Consider the following 20,585-nt stretch of genomic DNA (forward strand, 5'->3'; position numbering starts at 1 on the left):
CTGCTATAGAGCAAAAGAAGGAAAAGTAGTAAAGAGTTCTGAAGGATTAAACTCAGCTCATCTCAATTTTCTCAGCTTCAGTGAAGGGCATTATGTTATACTCCCTGCAGAACACAGACACAAGACTGAAAATAGGCCTACCTCTGCCAGACATTTCTCTAGAGACATAGCCTTCCCAAAACCTGAGTTCTCCTCCTGAGAAATGCCCTGGGGAACCATGGGATATGTGCTCCTCGTTTTAAAGTGATAGCAGCATTTATTAGTAGTGGAAGTGAAAAATTAGTCATTCCTATGCTTCAAGGAAAATACAGAGGGGAAAAAAAGAAACTACATATCTGCTGCTGATTTGACATTTATTTTCCTTGTTTATTTCCCTTCATGTCTTGCTGGTTTCTTTTCCACTTAGCAGGCGTGGTTAGAGAAATACAGTCAGAGGCTTACAAGGTAAGTCATGGGAGAAGGATGACACCTGAAAGGTATCTTTTAAGTAGGATGATCTCTTATTTAAAGCAGACAGGGCAGTGAAGCTCCACTGGTGCAAGGCACAGCCATAGACAGAACATTGCACTGTTTTCAAAACAATGAAAGGAAACAAGTCAAAACTATAGGTAGCCCTTTCCATTCTGTCCCCACTACTTCCTATATATGCCCAGGATTACATTTTCCTTTTTAAAAACTGCACCAAGAAGTTCCTCTTACGGCAGAACCAGAGTAAAGTGACAAATGCAGTTAACACAGCACATCTGCTGGTTTCCCTTTCACTTGCAGTTGCATTATCTTTATTTTGTACCCACTTGTCCAAGCATGTGGAATACACCAACAGCTGCCAAACTGAAGATATAGCTGTGTTCTCTTATGTTGTTTCATAAGACCATTCCCAAATAAGAGAGAACGCCACATGTGTCAGGAAAAAAAACTGAGGAAAAAAGCATGCCAGTACACATGAGAAAACAAGGGAAAGTGGAAAAATATGAGCTGCTATAGTCTTTAGACATTGGAAGTTTGTGTATGATGAGAAAGAGAGGGAGAGAGTGGGAGAAAAAAAAAGATACTGAGGCTTAGGAAAGGAAGAATAGTTTAGCAACTAAAAGGCAATATTTGACAAGACCAAAAATTAAGATACATTTTGAGCTTAGTAAGGGAAGTTTTCCAGAACACTATGGGTTAGTTTTAGAGCTTTTTGGTTACAGAATTTTTACCCAGATTATGAGCAAAGTCAGTTTCTTTGCTCAGAAGGAAAATTCAATTTAAGAAATTCATAATCACACTCTTCAGTACCAATCAAGAGAAGATAGGATTTTTTTTGTTTTTTTAATTGCACAGGAAGTCAGTAGAAGGAAAAGCTACACAGCTGGCTTTTCCACACAGGTATAAACACTGGGGTGCATCAGTCCTAACAGCACAATAGCCATGCATTGCTCTAAACCATCAGTAAATAAGCCTCAGTGAATGACAAGGTCACATTCAAAACTGCTAAATTCTTTATGGCCTTTTCACGTCCTAGGACTACAGCACTAGAAAAGGATTTTTATTACCTAGTCTGCAACTGCTTTATCAAGCTTTTCAAAAGAATCCAGTTATTTACATGTTTCATACAGATCAAGGGGAAATACAATCAGAATTCCCAAAAATGATAAAATGAGAAAAATGAGTAATGGGTGTGATGATTATGAGTAACGAGTGTAGCAAGTTTCATGATCTTCTTTCAAATGAAGTTCTCCTAAAACCACAAGAAGCATAGAAATATCTCTTAAGAACTACATCTTAAATTTTTAGGATGTATTACAAACGCAGCTGCACAAATGTCAGCATATGAAAAAAATAGTCAATTAGCACATGAATCATCATTTTAAAGTCCCTCTGGTGTAATTTTTTTTTGTTTCAGTTGGAACAACTTAAATTTCACTTGCAGTTATTCTAGGATATCTATTTTATGGTAATCCACTTTTCAAAAGTTTCAATCTACTTTACTTTCACTGAAAAAGATTTTTCTAAAATGAAGGAGTTTTGGTATTGCTGGGATTTAAAAATCTTACATATATGAACCTATAGTATATGCACATCAAAAGGAAAAAAAATTAAGTGGAAAAGCTATCATGGGCTTAATCCTCCCAGAAGGACAACTGTTTTTTCTTCTGAAATAGAAGTATTACAGCAGCTTTTAGAGCATTTCAAAAGTACAACTTAATCTTGACAAGAAAACATAAAATACTGATTGATGTCTATATAAATTTCCACACATCATATTTATTTTCAATATGCTCCTGCATTCTATTGTTATGAGTGGGAAATACTTATGAAAGATCCTTCTTTGGATGCCATGTCATTCTGATTAGACTCTGAATATGTCGACGATTTTATCAACAAGATAAAATGGCTGTGAGTTAAGGGAGTCCTTTAATGAGAAGAAAGTTATTTCAGTTTCGTGATACCTTCCTTTCTTGGGTGCTTAGATGTGGAGATGGATATGAAGTGACTTTAGCAAAAGTACTTTCGAGCAAGTTATAAACATAAGTTAAACTAGGAATGTGAAATATTTTCCTTTTTAGCAAGTAAAAATGCCAGATCCCTCTCAATACATGAAGTGGAGTAAGTATCCCATTTGTACTATAAATGGATGGAAAATTAATGCTATATATAAAACAACAACAAAGAAAAAGAACATGTGAAAATCCTGAAATCTGGAAAAAATATTGTCACTTTGGAAGAGCTTCTAGCTCGCTGATTTGCTGGTCTAGAGTAATGACAGATGATTTTTAGAGCAGTTTTCGTGTCTTAACTTACAAAACCATAAGAGTTTGTTTAATCTTGTGGCCTTCTAGAAAGGGTAGTTTTCCCCACAGCATAAAGGCTTGATCTACTACAGTGAAAATATCCTAAGGCATTACTGATTCTTGATTTTAACTGCTGAATCAAAAATAATATCTCATGCAATTTATACATAAGAGTTAACATGCTTCCTTGCAAGCACTAAAGCAAGTAACTTAGGATCACTCAAGAAATTACAAAGCTCCTCCATAAGACTGTGGGTCATGCCATCAGCTTCATCCACAGAAAAGCATACTGTATTGTTCTCCTAATGAACTGACACACTGCTCATAATAAAACTCATTCTTATAATTCCATTCCACTGTGCTTCCTCCAGAACCTGGCTCCTCTATTAGAAATCTAAACTGCAGCTCACATTTCCTCAAAGCTGGTTTATGGAGATCTGTTTGCATTTAATTGTGTTTTTTTAAACAGCACTGCTTTTCTAGTACTTTCTCCCATGGATATATTTATAAGTCACATCTCAGATTTCATTTTGCTAGGCTAAACAAACCATTGCCAATTTAGTTTCTTCTTGTAGATAAGCTTGTCGTTCCCATGATTCCAGTAACTTCTCTGTGAATTCATTGTGGCTTGAGTTCCTCTTTTTTCAACAAGGAAAACTGGAGCTGTACATGTGTGCTAGTTTGAAGCAGGCTAGAATGTTTTGGTGAGAAGAACTAGATTACAGGCTGCAAAAGGAAAACAATGGTAATGTCTACTTCCCTCATAGGCTTACTGAGATGTATAAAAACATAAGTCAAAACATAGATAACACACTCAGCGCCACTCTCACTCAGGCAGCTGGCTGAGCTGCATCTCTCTAACCTCACCCTCCATTTTGGACTAACCCACTTTGCTTCCTAACCCTCCGGCTGAATCTCTATTCTTCCTTGGGACTGGGGTAAGGTTGAAAGGGGTAGGGGGAAGGTGACAGGGCAGCTGAAAGGCCCCCTGGGGACACAGGTTTCTGGGAGGGCTGTTGTGTTTCTGTATTACATTTCATTTTGTCTATTTCTGTATATAACTGCATATACTGTAAATATCTGCTTGTATATTGTGTTAGCTGTAAATATAAGCTTCATTCATATTTCCAGAGCTGGATGAGTTTAGTCTGGGTGATTTCTAAAGTGTGGGAGGGCAGGAAACACCCAAACCGTCACAACATGGTACACAGATACAGCTTTAACATGCCTTGTTGGGCATGGGTACATCCTCAGTTCAACTGAGATAACTTGGTCAATTGCAAATTCCATTTGTCCTGTTGTGCCTGGTTACTAGCTATCCTGTGATCTGTTTGCAGCTTCCAGTTCAGATCAGAAATTGTCAGTGGTCTCAAAGCACATGACCTTGCACTTCATTCCATTAACTTTCAGCCTGTTCCAATTACTCCAAACGTAGAGGTAATCTTTTTCTTCCTGTAAGATATTTCTGCCCTTTCTGCATTAGCAGTGGGTCCCAACTGTCTATTATCAGCAGATTCAGTCAATTTCTCTTTTTGTGCCAAAGTCATTAATAAAAGTATAATGCATATTTAGTTCTCTGACTGATCACCAAGGAATTTAATTTTTAACCTCCTTCCTGACCAGTACTTCCCCTCTGTAATGAAGGGGTAATTCATTAATGCAAGATGATATCCTTCCAAAACTGACACTGTTTACCAATCCTGACATTCAGAACTCTCACCATCTCTGACCACCGATCTTAATAATAATTGGTTCTTTGCACAGTCATGGAAACTCCTATACAGATAATAACACAGGATCTAGAAATAACTTGCAAAAAAATTATAAACATTAATTGAACTGAATGTTCCTGTGGCCAAATACAGATTGAGGTCAATATACCACTTGCCCCCTAGATGGACTCGAGGAGCTCCTCTCTGCTTATGGCAGAAGGCTATGGTGAATCACAAGAGGCTTTAAGTAATTACTCACAAAATACCATCTCTCAACTCGCGGGGCTAGCCACAGCTTCAGACAGCATCCAAATGCTTTCAGGGAATTCCATTACATGTCAGCTGCTGAGGCTTCTGATTCTTCCCAGGCTTAACAGAGTGCTGCCAAAGGACCTTATATCTCTGACCTTATGTCTTTGCTCCTCTGGATGATCTATGTATCTCCAGGACCTCCCATCTTGGCAGTAGACTCAGGTGTAGGCAGGATGTCCTGCCATGTGCAGTCTGTGCTGGCTATGCAGGCCAATTGTGTGGAGGCATTTAGAGCCTGTTCATGGTAAACTCAAGGCAGACAGTTTCCAGGCAACTCAGGATGCACTGAGGCAGTAAGCAGTGGCAGCAGGCAAGCAGCAAGCATGAATACAATAGCAGAGCATGTGTTGTGTTTACCTGCTTATCTCCTTTTATCAATACAGCCCAAGACTAATGGGCTTTTGGACACAGAATAGCCAATCAGAATGGTAGTTAGCCAAGTCTGACCATAATAGGTGAAGCCATAGGCTTGCTTTATCCAAATTTGTGAAAAGCATAGGCCTTGCGAAAGGCAGGCACAAGCTAGGCATGTGTACCTTGTTTACCACAGAAGCAACACAAGTCTGGGCAGGCCAGAGTCCTTAGACTCCATGGCTCCAGGTTCTTTGTCCTCTTTCCTGCAGTTGCTTCTCCCCAAAACAGAAGGAGGGAGAGCAGAAAAACATGTCTGGGCAAGCCAGTACATGTATAAGCCTGTGTTGGCCTACCAATCTTACCATGATACCCTCTCAAGCAAACCCACTCTTTCTGCCTCAGGCAGTTCCTTGCCCCCAGTGTGTGTAGAACTGATACACATCTAGAACACATATACTTTTTCTAGACAAGCTGGTTTTTTCAAGCACCTGTTTAAGGTTCTATGATCTAACTTTGGTGTGTACATATCGCATGTTGTAATTTCTTTCATTTTTAAACATCCATCTTTAATTATATTTTATCTTCAGCAAAGATGATAACCTGGCATAAGATATGCTTAAATTGCCAATTTCCAAAATTCAACAGTTTATTTAATGAAGTACCAACAGTGGCTATTTCTTATGACATCATTTATAGAGTCTGACACCGTGATTTTCACTGTGAAACATGATTGGGTGGAACAACCAATACAGTTAATTCACACAATGATCTCCATGGCTCTGAACAAAACTTGGAGACCTTAATCAATACATAGGAAATATCCCCTATAAATTAATGGAACATATTTCTGCAATCTATTCATCCACCTACACAAAATTCCAAAAGACAGGTCAATCCTACTTTTTCATGCTTTTTAACAATTTACTTGGCTCTCTGCTGAAGTGAACTTGGTCCCACATCCTCTTACTGAGCACAGAAGGATTTCTTCCCTTTAACTTTGACATTATTTTGAAATTTTGAAATTGTGTAATAATAAAACATAAAGAACTAGTCACGTACTGAAAATCGTGAAGATCAACTTTATAGGAAACTCTAGCACTTTGATGTACTCAAGTCAGGCACCTCGTGTCCAACACAAACTATTTGCCAGAATACCTGTAATATCCAACACACTCTAGAGAGCTCAAACTCAGCCAAGAATATGCTTCCTGAAAGTCACAGCCCCCTGAAGGAGGCTGTGGGTGGAAGAGAGATGGGGGATGAACCATTTTTCTCCCAAAATCAAGGAATTGTTTTGATGACTTCTTTGCTGAGGTCATTTTCTGTTTGCATAGATAATAATAAATAAATATATTGTAATCACTGAGGATTTGTGAGGCAGCTGAAGCTATTTGGGCTTTTTCAGAAAGCAAGGCTGGGAAAATAAGTTTTATTGTGTTTTTTTTTTTTTTTTAATGTGTCACATGCCTAAGTAAAGCAAGCTTAAATATAATTTCTCTTTTTCATCTATACTTTTTAAAAAGAACCAGCCACAGCTGGCATAAACCCATAGTGTGAGCAGCTGTATTGTGTCCACTTTACAGGCTTCAGAAGCAACCACAGGCTGGTTAAAACACTGACAAAGCAAACCCTACACCAAGTGATTCTAATATCCCTTGCAATTAGTTATCTTCAAGCTTATTTTTCTGTCTTACCGTTTCAAATCCAACACTAGTTCATTGTGTCACTACTCTGCTCATTGTGTCACTCTTATGAACAAAATACAATCATTAGAGGGTTTCTCTAGATGAGCCACCACAGAAACAGACCTCATATTCTATTGTGTTTTGTTTTCCTGAAAGGCTCTTAATATGGCACCTTATCTTTAGTATCTATTGACTAGTGTCAGTAGATGCCTCTAGCTTTAAGGTCCCAACTATTTCCTCAACATATATTTGGTTTTTGGAGCTTCTACAGGAAAAGGCCAAAGTTCAAATACTGGGAAAGAATGCCATGATATTTTCTGAAATGGACCTTATGAGGTCAATTCACTCTGACACATCACCTTATTTGCTGAAGTGATTTTTCAACTTGTCATTAAAATAAGTGTTGCTTTTTCCTTAGCAATGTCTTCCCCACCATAAAAAACAGATTACTGGAAGCTACTGATGGTGCTATTTCAGTCCTAAATTCCAACTCATCTACAGCTTTGGTATATAGGACCGTGGGGTCCTGTTTGGGGATCTCTACCAATACCCTATACTAGAAATACATACCTCAGGCTTTTTGTCACTTCATCTGTACATTTATTTAGGTATACTTACTAATAAGGCCCAAAACTTAATTCCTACTCACTCACTGAACTGGGCATTTCTCTGCTGCTAATGTTGCACTCAGAGGTGTTAGTTTAATTAACAGAAAGCACTTGCATTTTTTTAGTAACATGAGTGAATATTAACTATCACAACTGTGACTTGAGGCCCACATTGTGAATGCGACCCCTTCCTCTAAGTATTGCCAAAGCCTGTGTGCACTGAGGAAGATGACAAGAAGGACAATGCATACCAACCAACAGAGTGAGCAACATGAGACCACTTACAGTCACGCTAGCTCTGCATTTATGTATTTCATGTTTATGGGTAAGAGCATGTCACTATCAGGAGCCTAGCTACCAGCAGCAAAAAAAGCCTTCAGTTACCCATTTTTCTAAACAGAAGCCTCAGAGCACCACAAATGCATATTTGCCCACCTATGAGATTTTGTGAGGTTTTAAAAGCCAGGAACAATATATTGCACAATATGGGTTACTCTGAAGTTTCATCTTCCCTGAAGTCTACAGCAAAATTCCCATTGACTCAAGCAGAGCCAGGACTTCCTATCAGTTCCCAAGAGGTCAGCTGTGCTGAGAATTGTGCTGTATGCATTGCAAAGAGTGAGTATGACCAACCCTTCAGCTTGCACTCACTTTTGTGATGGTTTTTGCATGTGGTGGTTTTATCTTTGCATGCTTTACAGATCAAGAAGCCACCACAGCATTTTGGTTTTCATGCAAAAACAAGACACACATAATTTCTGTTTTCCAACCAAAAATGCCGCAGGGATGGAAATTAGATAAAACCTCATAATTCATCTGGTTTCCCACCACCTAGGCCTCTGTAATAACCCACTTCTTGCAGCTCAGTTACTAAAAAATTTCCCTTCTCCAACTAAGCTTCAAACCTTGTTTCTTTGCTTCAGTTACACATTATCAACAGAATTTAAACTGTTCTGGCCTTACAAATGCATGTATGGAGTCTGAAGACAAACTTAGATTTGGTTGAAATGCTGTCCACATAAGGATAGTAGTTGACCAAGGAAAGATGTTGAAGTTCTTTGACAGTACTGCTCCTGACATCTGCCAACATCAGACCCTCTGGCCTTCACAGCCACATAGCAAAGAGGAGGAGACCAAGACAGTGTGCATGAATGAACAGAGCCTGAGCTGAAAGATATTTAACAGGTTCATGTGAAAATTTTCTTTATTTTTTTCATACACATGTTTTTATACACCCTAAATTTCACTTTGAGTTTCAGGTTTGAATCAGAATGTTGAAAGCTCAGATTGAAATACACTTGAAACCAAAACTGGGAGTGAGTTTCAAGTCACTTGAAAGATGCAAATTAAGGAATTTAAGTGAAACTCAAAACAAAACTTGAAAGCAGGCAAGTTTTGTGTGATTCATTTCATGCAGCAGTTCTCCTGGACTTACTGTTGGTGTGTATGGAGAAATGTGCTCTCTACACTCACGATGTTGCAATACGCTAATATGCCAGATTATTTTTCCTTTAAAACTCTGCTTAATATCTTTCCTCCTTACTCTCTCTGGAGATGAACCAGCACCAAGACCTCTGGGCAATGAACTTTCATAACAATTCCTCAGAAATCTCTTCTCCTGTTTTAGGACCTAAGGGGGTTCCTTGCTCATGGTTATACACCATCTGTCATTATCTGCAAAGGATGCCAAGGATGGCCTTCAGCTGTCAGTTCTGCCCTTCTGAACATGGTGTTACAGGATGTCTCATTCAGCATTTGCAGTCACAGGAGAGAGGAGATTCTTTCTTCCAGAGCAGGGAATAGCCTCCACAGCTGCAGAACACAGGAGGCCCAGAGAACTTCCTAAGGCCAGCAGCTGTGGAAGCAAATTTTGGCTGAATCGGTCCATTATTGTTGATGTACATCAGGCCTGAAGATCAGTGTCAGGAAATAATGCACATGCAGGAAGACTCATGGTCTTATTTTTCCTATTTAAGTATGTAACTGTATAATCATTAAACTTTGTTGCTATGCTCAATATTGTTAGTATTAATAAAAGTTATGCCAGTTCTTCCAGTGAAGTCACGTTTAAAGGAAAACTCCAACCACCTCCATTTTCAATTAAACTAATCCACCACTGCAGTAATCATGACTTGAAAATGTTACCACGAGCTTGAAGTTAAACTAAGTCAGACATCTCTCCTTTCACACTATAGTATATATGAATTTGGGAATATTCAAGTTTTACTATTAATTTCACTTAGGCACCAACCACTTGCCATCCTAAATGGCTCAGTTATATACCCAATCTCATTGTAAAGCTTCATTTTTCAGGAGCTTCCTAGGAGACCTACATGAAGACAATGAAACCTAACAGGGTATTCAGCATTACACTTTTTTTTGTATTTCTGTCTCTGTCATAAGGCACAGCCCTGGAGATGGGCAGATTTCCTGTCAGTCTGCCAATGAATTGGTTAAGTCATATAAATTGTGTTAACTCACTATTCTTGCACCTTGATTTCAACTCCTGTAACAGCAAGGCAACTCTTGCCTGTCTTCACACAGATGTGTGTTTATACCATGACCTGATATTCTCAGATGTAAATTTAGAACATTATTAGCAATACATGTAACCTCAGAAAGAAGACATTTTCCCCAAAAAATTCAGGCAGACACTAGACACAATCTTTCCATTTCCTTCCAGTTTCACTCTGAGGCAAAGTAGCAAAGATTACTCCTACAAATCTAATGCTCTGCACAGCAGCAGCAGATTCAGCATTCTCTACTTCACACCCTGCAGAGCAAGCAAAAATCTACAAAACAGACTTGCTCAACAGCTGAACAACAGACACATAAACAGATTCATCAGCAAGGAGAGCCAAGAGTCAAAGAAAGAGCCAAAGCCACCAGCTTCCTCCTGCTGGCTATGCTAGCAAAAAAGAAGTCCAGAACAATGGAGGCAGCAGAACAGGATTACACTGGGGTCTTTTGGTTTAGTTCCCAAATGGTTGCTAACAGATGCCTCTAAATGAAGTTTACTCTGCTTTGCTGCTGTCTTGTTACCCTAGAGCCCCATACTCCATACTCAGTTTGGCAAACGGCTTCTCCTTGTCAGTTTCATCTATCTAGGCTAAGACCCAGACATCTATAGAGTTTTGGATCCATCTCTAGAACTGGTAAATACTCCTGACAGACCATCTCTCAGCCCACCCCTGTGGGGTTATGAGAAAAGTGCAGCTGGGAAAAGGACTGATATAGATTGGGTCAACTGACAAGCAGAAAAAGAGATCACTTCACAAGCATAGGATAGTGAGGCAGGAGAGGACACTGAATGGGAGGACACCAAAAAGAACAGATCAGGGGAAGAGACAGAAAATTTGGGACTACCATGACATGGCAGTTCCCAGCTTCTGGATTGAAAGCAGCACATTGCAATGAGTGGGGCTGGGTGGGAGGGGTTGTGACACAGGAAATTAAAATGTTCTGAGGAGAGCAGGGAAAATAAAGTATGATGTTGCCAGCAGTGACACTTGGTCCCTGTTGTTGTGGATACACCAAGGCAGGCTGGGGAGCACAACTTTTTGTTTCTCTTAGCTAGGTGTTAAAATTACTCCACCTGATTATCTTCTGATTTTTTGTTTCTTTTTTTTGTTCTGCATCTCTATTTAGAGAAAACATCACAGAAAATGTCCCCAGCACTGCCTAAGACTGAACTGGGCTCCACTTCATAGTGATGCTCATTTTTCCAGGGAGATGGTGATAGGGACATAAGGAGATGCTCACCGCTGCTTTCTGGGCTGGTCCTGTTTCTGAGGGTATAATCTTAACTTCCAAAACCACAAATCTGCCACACTTCACAAATAGCCAATATATCACAAAAAAATTAAAGATTCCTGCTGGAGATCAGAGGAAGGAAAAGACCCTCCTGTGAGAATGAGAAGATACTGGAATTTCTTCATTTCTAACCAAATAAACCTTGGAATGTTTATTCTCTGGTCTCCATTTCATGTACATGATAATTTTGAAATATTTATTTTATAATATGCAGCAAAATTAGTGCTCCTTCCACACAGAAGTAAACAATTATTTTTCTTGCTGTTACACACACACACACACACACACAATTGTAGTTAGAAACTTCCTTCCACATCCTTCCTTTGTGGTTGTCAACTCCTCCAGGACTAACAGAAATCCCAGCAGAGCCAACAGAACACTTGCTATAGCTTTCAGTTAGAATGACTGTACCCCTTTCTTGTAGCAGGCAGAGAGTTAATTGAACAGAGCTGAAGACGTATTGTAGGAGACAGGAGTAAATCAAATTATATGAAAACATTCCCACGGTTTTGATTTACTTCACAGAAAGAAGCAAAATATTAGACATCTTATATTACTCCATGTTTGCCTGAAGGGCAAATGTGAGGTAAACGTTCAGAAAATTCTAAAAATGTAGCAATAAGTCCCTCTACTAAGTTCTGTACGAGTTCTGCATTGCCAAGAATACAATATTATTCTAAGATGATGATGTCTCTAATCCTGTTTCAGAGGGCAATAGATTCCATTAGTTTAGATGGACTATTCCCTTGCAAAACTAAAATTGGAAAACTCATTAAAATTGTGAACAGAACGGCTCTCGAAGATGTAAACGGGGCAAGTTTGTAACGTTGCTGACATCTACTGAGAGAAAGCGAAATTGCACATCCTTAGCAAAGAGACTGGGACAGACCTGGCCCTTTTATGTAGTTTGTCATTTTAGTTTTCAGTAGCACTTTAAGCATGCGTGCATATTTACTTATTACTTACCTGGTATCAATATCCATTTGCTGAATTTAAGGTAAGTGTTTCAACAAAGAAGTTACAAGGAATATTTAAGAAGAAACAAGAGAGGATATATTGTATAAGTGCTACCAACTTGTTCCTAAGTCACAGAAACAACCAGGTTGGAAGAGACCTCCAAGATCACTGCATTAATGCTCAGGTTTACACACAATATCAGGTTTATTTGGCACACAAAGCTTTCAAATTCTGGAAGCTGAACCCAAAAATCTACACAGTACAAAATACTGGATTTTGAAGCCATGCTGCACAAGCCATATTGAAAATTTATGCATCATTTTTCTCCTGTAGGAAGTACATAATTTAGTTACACTACAGCAGGAATGAAAATATCACCACTAAGAAAATGGTACTCAAAATAACAATTGATCTGTGTGTGTGTTGTCAGATGACATATGGCACTTACACGATTCAGGCATTCAAGATTTTTTTTTCCCCTGGTATCTCAAGCATTATAAATAATATTCTTTCCACATGCTGAATAAAGAAGAACGCGTAGCCATTCTTACAGCCATGGAACAATAACCATTACTACAAATCTCATGTCTAGAGAGTTCATTCTACAAAGTTAACAGGAAAGGGCTGTGTATCTCAGTTTGAGTAATAACAAAACTAATTGGGGTGGGGAAAGAAACAACACATAAAATTCTAATAGAGTTGGAATGAGTCAGGGTGATAATGACTGCAACTGTATTTGCATTTCTCCACTTCAGGGGAAATTTCTCATCACTGGAAGTTGCACTGAGTTTATAGGTTTACAGCTAAATTCATTTGACTAATAAATGTTTGCGACTTAGGGCGATACTACCAATAAAGCAGCTTACTTACTTTGCTTTTTGTACTAAGAAACATAGTCAAAATTAAATATCGCATTACAAAATCTGATCTGTGATAAAGTTGTTAAAAAATGTGCCTCTTACCTTGGCAGGGACAGGATCTCAGTGTCTACAGAGGCTTTTCACATTTGTTTCTGCAGATTCTGAAACGGACAGAAACCTAAGATGAGATATTTAGCTTGTGTATCTGACACACACAATATGTCCAGCAGTCATTATTCTTGGTCACACAGGGCTAAACTCCATGTTTTTTATGTGACTTGGTCTAATGGATAAAGCTGTTACAACAGCTCCCACTGAAATTCTGCTCAAGGTATCACATAGATTAAAAACTGCAGTGCAGTGTTGTAAACCCTCTCCCAGTTTTTCTCTAACTGAAGGTGCCTGATTTCCATCTCTGGTACAGTGATCACCTTGAAGTTTTCTTTGTGCCTGGAGCTTCACTTCTACTTGCATACTGACATGCCACAATCTTGAGAGGGATATACAGCTCAGTGATTCTCACACTGAAGTCCACCAGGATTTGCAAAGTCATCACTTGTGTCTGGCCCAGTTCAGATTTTCATTGCTCACACTAGCATCCTCAAAGCAGTGGCAGCCTCATGTTCAAGAAGCATGTAAATGTGGCACTTCGGGATATAGTTCATTAGTCATGGCAGATTGGCTGTGGTTGGATCTTAAAAGTCTTTTCCAACTTTAATGATTCTGTGAGTCTTTCTGGAGTAGGAGAAGGTAGCTTGTCCACTACAACAATCCTTTGAAGAGTGAGTGGAACCTATTGTTTCCTTTCCATGCATCAGACAGGTCACAAACTCAAGCCTGTTCTGCCTCTTGTAGGGGCTCACTGGATAACAGCTTCCCCAGAAGAGATAAGCTTACACCACTATATTACCTGTGCCTCATGAATTCTTCAGAGACAGACAAGAAACAGACTTGAAGGCTGCAATAATGGCATATAGTTCCAGCTGAATTCTACAACCACCTAATCATTGGATGGTGTGATTTCAGAGAAGAGTCACCTAACTTCTGAAAAGAAATACCTAGGAACGTTTTCCTCTGTCAGACTGCAAACCCAGAGTACCTAGAGGTACTTCCTCACTGGCTCCTTCTTGCTTTCTTGTGTGATCTGGACTTCGCAGGAATCTTTCAGGAGAAGCTCTCACATGTTACATGAGGAGCCTTGGTGCTGTGCCTTTCACTTTGTACTCAGACTTTGCAAAACTGCAGAGCACAATACTCAACACTGTAACAACTAAGTCTCAGAAGATCTTGTAATGAAATGCCATTGATACACTCAAATTGATGCACCTGAGGTGGGCATTTAGGAGGGCTAAGTATCTAGTGAAGCAAATCCCACAGCCTGGTACTTGAAAGGAGTTCTAACACAATGTTATACTTAAAAAAAACATGCAGATCAGAAATAAAGATGAGGGAGCAGATATATTTCAACAATTGTTCCCAAACATAAAGCATTTCCTTATTCTATTATAAATCCACTTCTGAGTGCCTAAAAAGAATGTCGAAACATTTTGCTTTCTAGAAATAAACTGGTTCAGAAAATGCATTCTGAAAAGGCTTGCACTCATTGAAAAACAAGGCACTCAAATTAATATCAACATTTTGGCAATTCTAATAACAAAGATTGCCAAAAGTATGTTGTCTATAAAATGTACACAGAAGAAAGATGTTAGAATATTAAGAACAGATGTCCTGGATAACTTCGAAAATACTCATGCTCCCTAAGTACTCTGCAAGACAAGATGTACAAAAGCTCATGAAAGATAAAATTAGTGCATTTTGTGTGCATGCTTCCAAATGCTGTATGTGTACATAAACTTACTTATAAAACATGTATATTTAAAGGTATTAGAAAAGAGGATTGTGTCATAATTTGATGACGGCCTTGTATCTTATAATTTAGAGCTTTTAAAATTCAGTAATATATTAAAGGATACTTTTTTATAGTCTGTTATTTAAAGCATTTTGATCTGTTTTGATGAAAGTGTGCAGGGTTTTTCAGTCATGAAGTATTATTTACATTTTAATTATTGTTCTACTAAATAAGATTACAAAACTATCTGAACAACTTAATGAAAGTAATCTTTATACAAAAATGGCTTATTGTCTAAAATTAAGAGACCATTTAGACAACTTCCACCCCTTGAGAACTTGAGCAGGTGCAGAACATGCTTCCATCCTCTGGTGTACTTATTTTCAGTACTGACCATTGCAAACAGTGAAAATGAAGCCAGTTTCCAAAGTCACAGGGATCCACTGATTTACTTATTTTTAAACTTGTATTGAAAGTATTGAATTATTTTTAACTGACAGAATTAGTAAAAGATTTTACCTCCATACCTGATAGACTAAACTTCAGGCATAGAATATCAATCTAGTCAAATGAAGTAAAAATTTTCATGCATGACAGAGTCAGATGACGGAGTAATAGAAAACAAAACAAACAAAATCACAAACCACCAAACAAACAACAAAACACACCACCATCCCCCCCAAATCCCCTACTGAATATTTTAAAGCTCACAACAAAATAATATGCAACGAGAACATTGTGAAGAATCATACAGGATAGAATCATAGAATCAGCCAGGTTGGAAGAGACCTCCAAGATCATCCAGTCCAACCTAGCACCCAGCCCTAACCAATCAACTAGACCATGGCACTAAGTGCCTCATCCAGTCTTTTCTTGAAGACCCCCAGGGACGGTGCCTCCACCACCTCCCTGGGCAGCCCATTCCAATGGGAAATCACTCTCTCTGTGAAGAACTTCTTCCTAATATCCAGCCTATACCTACCCCGGCACAACTTGAGACTGTGTCCCCTTGTTCTATTGCTGGTTGCCTGGGAGAAGAGGCCACCCCCCACCTGGCTACAATGCCCCTTCAGGTAGTTGTAGACAGTAATAAGATCACCCCTGAGCCTCCTCCAGGCTAAACAGGCCCAGCTCCCTCAACCTCTCCTCATAGGATTTGTGCTCCAGGCCCCTCACCAGCTTTGTTGCCCTTCTCTGGACATGTTCCAGCACCTCAACATCTTTCTTGAATTGAGGGGCCCAGAACTGGACACAGCATCAATATGGAATCATATTTTGAATTCAATAACCAAGAATCCAGAACGTAGTCATTTCAGCTAATGATTTTTGGGTTTAAAACTTTCTTACTGAAATCAACATTTCAATAAGAAGTGGATTACATCAGTACAAAGTATGCAACTAACTTGCACCCATTTGAGCAAATAGAGCCGCACAAGATTTGTATTTATTTTAAAGTTTAAACCTGTGTGCGTGCTAAAGATTTCATGAGGTAAAAAAGCCAATTACTCAGTGTTAGAAAGACCGTGCTGAATTCAAATGTGGTAACAGCAGCACAATACTGACAACTTCAACAACAACAATTGTAAGGGTGGCCTAGGGTGCCCTCATAGCCTCACAGAATGCAGTCTGTCCTGCTAGAGAAGCCAGCTCTCGCCCCACAGCACAGCCCTTAAAAGAGCAGCAGCATGTGTGAGGGCTCCACTGAAAAGGGGTAGATTTAAGCTGGTTTTGTGAACTACACACTCACAGGCTTTGCTGAACCAGGCCCTAAACCATGACTTCACTTTTTGTTCCAGATCGTCCCCCTTACAATTAACAGATGTGAAGGCAAACCTGGCATATATGGATGGCTTGAATTTTTCCCTTTGAATAACCTGGTTATATCCAGTTTCCGCCGCAATTGTAAGAGTGTTTACATTGTTCTTTTTCATTTCCCTCTTTTAATAATACAAAGCAGACACGGTGCGTCTGATTTACCTCAGGAGGCAGCCCAAAGGAAGGGTGCTGCCGGCTCCCCTGCGGAATGCGCTGAGGGCAGTGGAAGGAGCGCTGCGGTTGGAATTATTTATTTTGTTAATATCTTCAGACCCCAAGGGCCCCATTCTCGTCCTCCCTGGCTGCTCTCCAGACCGAGGCTGTCAGCCAGGCAGAGTATATTATCTTCAGGCTATGCCCCATTTAAAGTTTCTCCTCAGCCCTCGCTGAGCTTTCTCTGCAGCTCCGGGGAGGCCACAGCGCCCCGGCCTCGTGACGCAGCGCCCGCGGCCACCAGGCCTCCCGGGCGCCCGCCGCAGCCGCGCCCCGCAGGGCCGAGCGCTCGAGGCCCCTTCCTCCGCCGCGCAGCTTCCAAGGGCTGGAGTCACTCACCTGCGCCTGGGGGCACACCGCGGCCTGAGGCCAGCTCCCTCCTGTCTCTCCGCAGGGAACAGGGTGATCGCGTGGGGGACGTGGACTTCCCCCCCAGAAGCACGAACTGGGATTTTGCTGAGGTCGTGGCTCAATCAGCTGGCAAACACGGGTTTAAGCCGCTAGTCCTGAGGCGAAGGAAACACTACTGGCCAGGTGAAACAAATGGCTGCACTAAGTGCCCAGATTGCACATTTGTTGCAGCTGTTCTGAAAAACACCTTTCTGCCGGCGGGCTGTGTGCCAGGTCGAATACTCTCTGTCCTTATGCCGCTGGAAAAACTCACCAAGGCAGCACTACCAGCACACTAAAGAGACAACAGGAGGAAGATGTTATCCAAATGGTATCCTAGTTGAAGTAGTACTGCTGGTTGACCCTGTACAGCACCACTATTACTAACAGTCAAACGTTTCCTGCTGCAGTAACAGGCTACAAAGGAAAGTTTCTCCTCACTGGTCTCCTGGTTCTCCTGCCTAGACACAGCCAGGTGGTCCTTGATCAAAGCCTATGTACACCGTATTTAAAAGTGATCCAATTCAGGGCAGCTCTGTAGCATTCCAACAAACATCCTCTTGAATTACTACCACAGACATCTATCTCTCTGCAGTGTTCAGGCAACAAAGTATGGATTTGATATCAAGTTCCACAGTAAAGTGCAATCTGACTCTGTCTTCTCTACTCCCACCAGCAAAGCTATTGACTTAGAAATCAGTTTAGCAGGGAACCCAGAACTATTAATATAGGCTTAAGGATGGAATGCCATGCTCCCCTTCTGTGCACATGGCTGGAAAAGGTATTCTAGCCTTTCATCTTGATTCTATAGCACCTTAAACCCCCCAAATATTTTGGAACTTATGCATTCACAAAAAAAAGCACACCGAGTTCTCTGGAGGACTTGCCTCTTAAGCTGAGGCAGAGATCTATACATCATACAGAGGTTAGACAGATGTGACACAGGCTGAAACACAAACTTTTGCTCTTTCCAGACCTCAGAAACTTTCTCTGTCACCTCCCACTTTGAAAAAGCAAGAAATGTGCCATTCAAGCAACAGTCCCCCACGGGTCCTCGGTCCACCAGTAAAAGCATAGTATGACCCCACTAGCATTAAAAATGAGGCAGACTCTCTTTTCTGTGTCAATTCCTCTTATGCCAAAAGCCAAACACAGTTGATTACACTGAGAAACTACTTACAAGACAGAGAATAGAACTTCTGTGAACATCAAGCTAATATATCTGATCTGTATCCTGTTTTTCAGGAGGATCCTGCTCTCAAAACAACAATATGTGCTGTTTGCTGGGTTGAGTTGTGGGTTGGTAGTTTGAGTGTGGGGGAGTGTTGTTTCTTTTTTAAAACAAAGTGCTACTTACAAAGTAGAAAATTGTATCATTATAATCTGATTAAATAATTAACTTTTTTCCCTATATCTTGCCTTTTTTAAATTTTTTTTTTCTGCATATAATGTTGCTGTGTGGCACATGAGTATAAAGGATATCTTATAATGTACACACTTAAAGGTTTGCTATCTTTGGATCTCTACAAAACTTTAAAATAATTTTGGAACAAAAATACTCAAATAGAGGAATGACTTAACATTTTAAATATACATATGGCAAGTGTCTCAACAGCTATTAAGTACAAACCTATGAAGTATATTTCCTCCATACTCCATGGCAATTTGAGTCAAAGGAGAGGCCAAGAATCATAGAATCAACTAGGCTGGAAGAGATCTCCAAGATCATCCAGTCCAACCTATCACCCAGCCCTATCCTATCAACTAGACCATGGCACTAAGTTTCTCATCCAGGCTTTTCTTGAACACCTCCTCCTTTCCAGTCTAAAAAACCCCATCTCCCTCAGCCTCTCCTCAAATGGCTTGTGTTCCAGGCCCCTCACCAGCTTTGTCACTGTTCTCTGGACACTTTCCAGTACCTCAATATCTCTTGAATTGTGGGGCCCAAAACTGGACACAGTACTCAAGGTGTGGCCTGACCAGTGCTGAGTACAGGGGAAGAATAACCTCCCTTGTCCTACTGGCCACACTGTTCCTGATACAGGCTAGGATGCCATTGGCTGTCCTGGACACATTGCTGGCTCCTGTTCAACTACTATCTACCAGTACCCCCAGGTCTCTTTCTGCCTGGCTGCTCTCCAGCCACTCTGCCCCAGCCTGTAGAGCTGCTTGGGGTTGTTGTGGCCAAAGCACAGAACTCTGCACTTAGCCTCGTTTAATCTCATCCCATTGGCCTCTGCCCAGACAGCCAGCCTGTCAAGGTCCCTCTGCAGGGCTCTCCTACTCTCCAACAGATCAACACCTGTTCCTAACTTGGTGTCATCTGCAAACTTACTGGTGATGGACTCAATCTCCTGGTCCAGATCATCAATAAAGATATTCACTGACCCTTGGGGGACATCACTAGTGACAGCTGCCAACTGGATGTGGCACCATTCACCACTGCTCTCTTGGCCTGGCCCTCCAGCCAGTTCTTGACCCATATCAGAGCAAATCTGTCCAAGCCATGAGCTGCCAGCTTTGCCAGGAGCTTGTTGTGGCAGATGGTGTCAAAGGCTTTGCTGAAGTCCAGGTAGACTACATCCACAGCCTTCCTCACATTCACCAGGCAGATAACCTGATCATAAAAAGAGATCAGGTTGGTCAGGCAGGACCTGCGACATAGCTTGAGCTCTTTTGCCTTTACACAAAGCACGAAAGGACTACATCTGCTACAAATAATCTGAAGTCAATTTTATTACTATTTTTACCAGCATTTTTCATTATTTGGGGGGAAAAAAAAAATTAAAAAATCAATGCTGAAACAGAGCACAGCCAATAAGTAAGGCAGTTACCCAGACTGTCCCAACCTTTCAGCAAGATCAAAAAACAAAACTGGAGGAAGAAACCAGAACTCTCAACATATTTCAGATTCAAGATCTGGTAAGAAATTTCCACTAAATTCCATGGGAGTTAATGTAGTGAAACCAGATGCTCAGGTTTTAATCACAAATAGAAGTGAAACCAGTGATTTAGTTGCAAGAGAGGAGTATGCTGCGTTTATAGCATGGAGCAGCACACTGAACAGCAGCACAACCTGATTACTCATTTACCTGGTCAGGGCAGAGAACTCAGTACTTTGTCCACTGGAGCATTAAGAACCTGCACATGAGAGCCTAACATTTCCCCTAGAGGATCATTCAATAGATAATTCCCCTGTTACAAGAGCTTTCACTTAGTAGTCACAATCTTCATCTTCCTCAC

General features: G+C 40.4%; 1 long non-coding RNA gene across 1 annotated transcript; it reads right to left on the reverse strand.

Annotated features, from left to right (window-relative positions):
- Positions 1-12,419: 12,419 nt before the first annotated feature.
- LOC135182698 (uncharacterized) lies at positions 12,420-17,458 on the reverse strand. The gene is made up of 3 exons (XR_010305272.1): positions 17,292-17,458; positions 13,178-13,236; positions 12,420-12,542 (listed from the first exon to the last, which is right to left on the reverse strand). It is a non-coding gene; the product is annotated as an uncharacterized LOC135182698 (long non-coding RNA).
- Between the last annotated feature and the right edge of the window lie 3,127 nt (positions 17,459-20,585).

Source organism: Pogoniulus pusillus, chromosome 17 (assembly GCF_015220805.1).
Source record: "Pogoniulus pusillus isolate bPogPus1 chromosome 17, bPogPus1.pri, whole genome shotgun sequence".
Classification (NCBI taxonomy): domain Eukaryota; kingdom Metazoa; phylum Chordata; class Aves; order Piciformes; family Lybiidae; genus Pogoniulus; species Pogoniulus pusillus.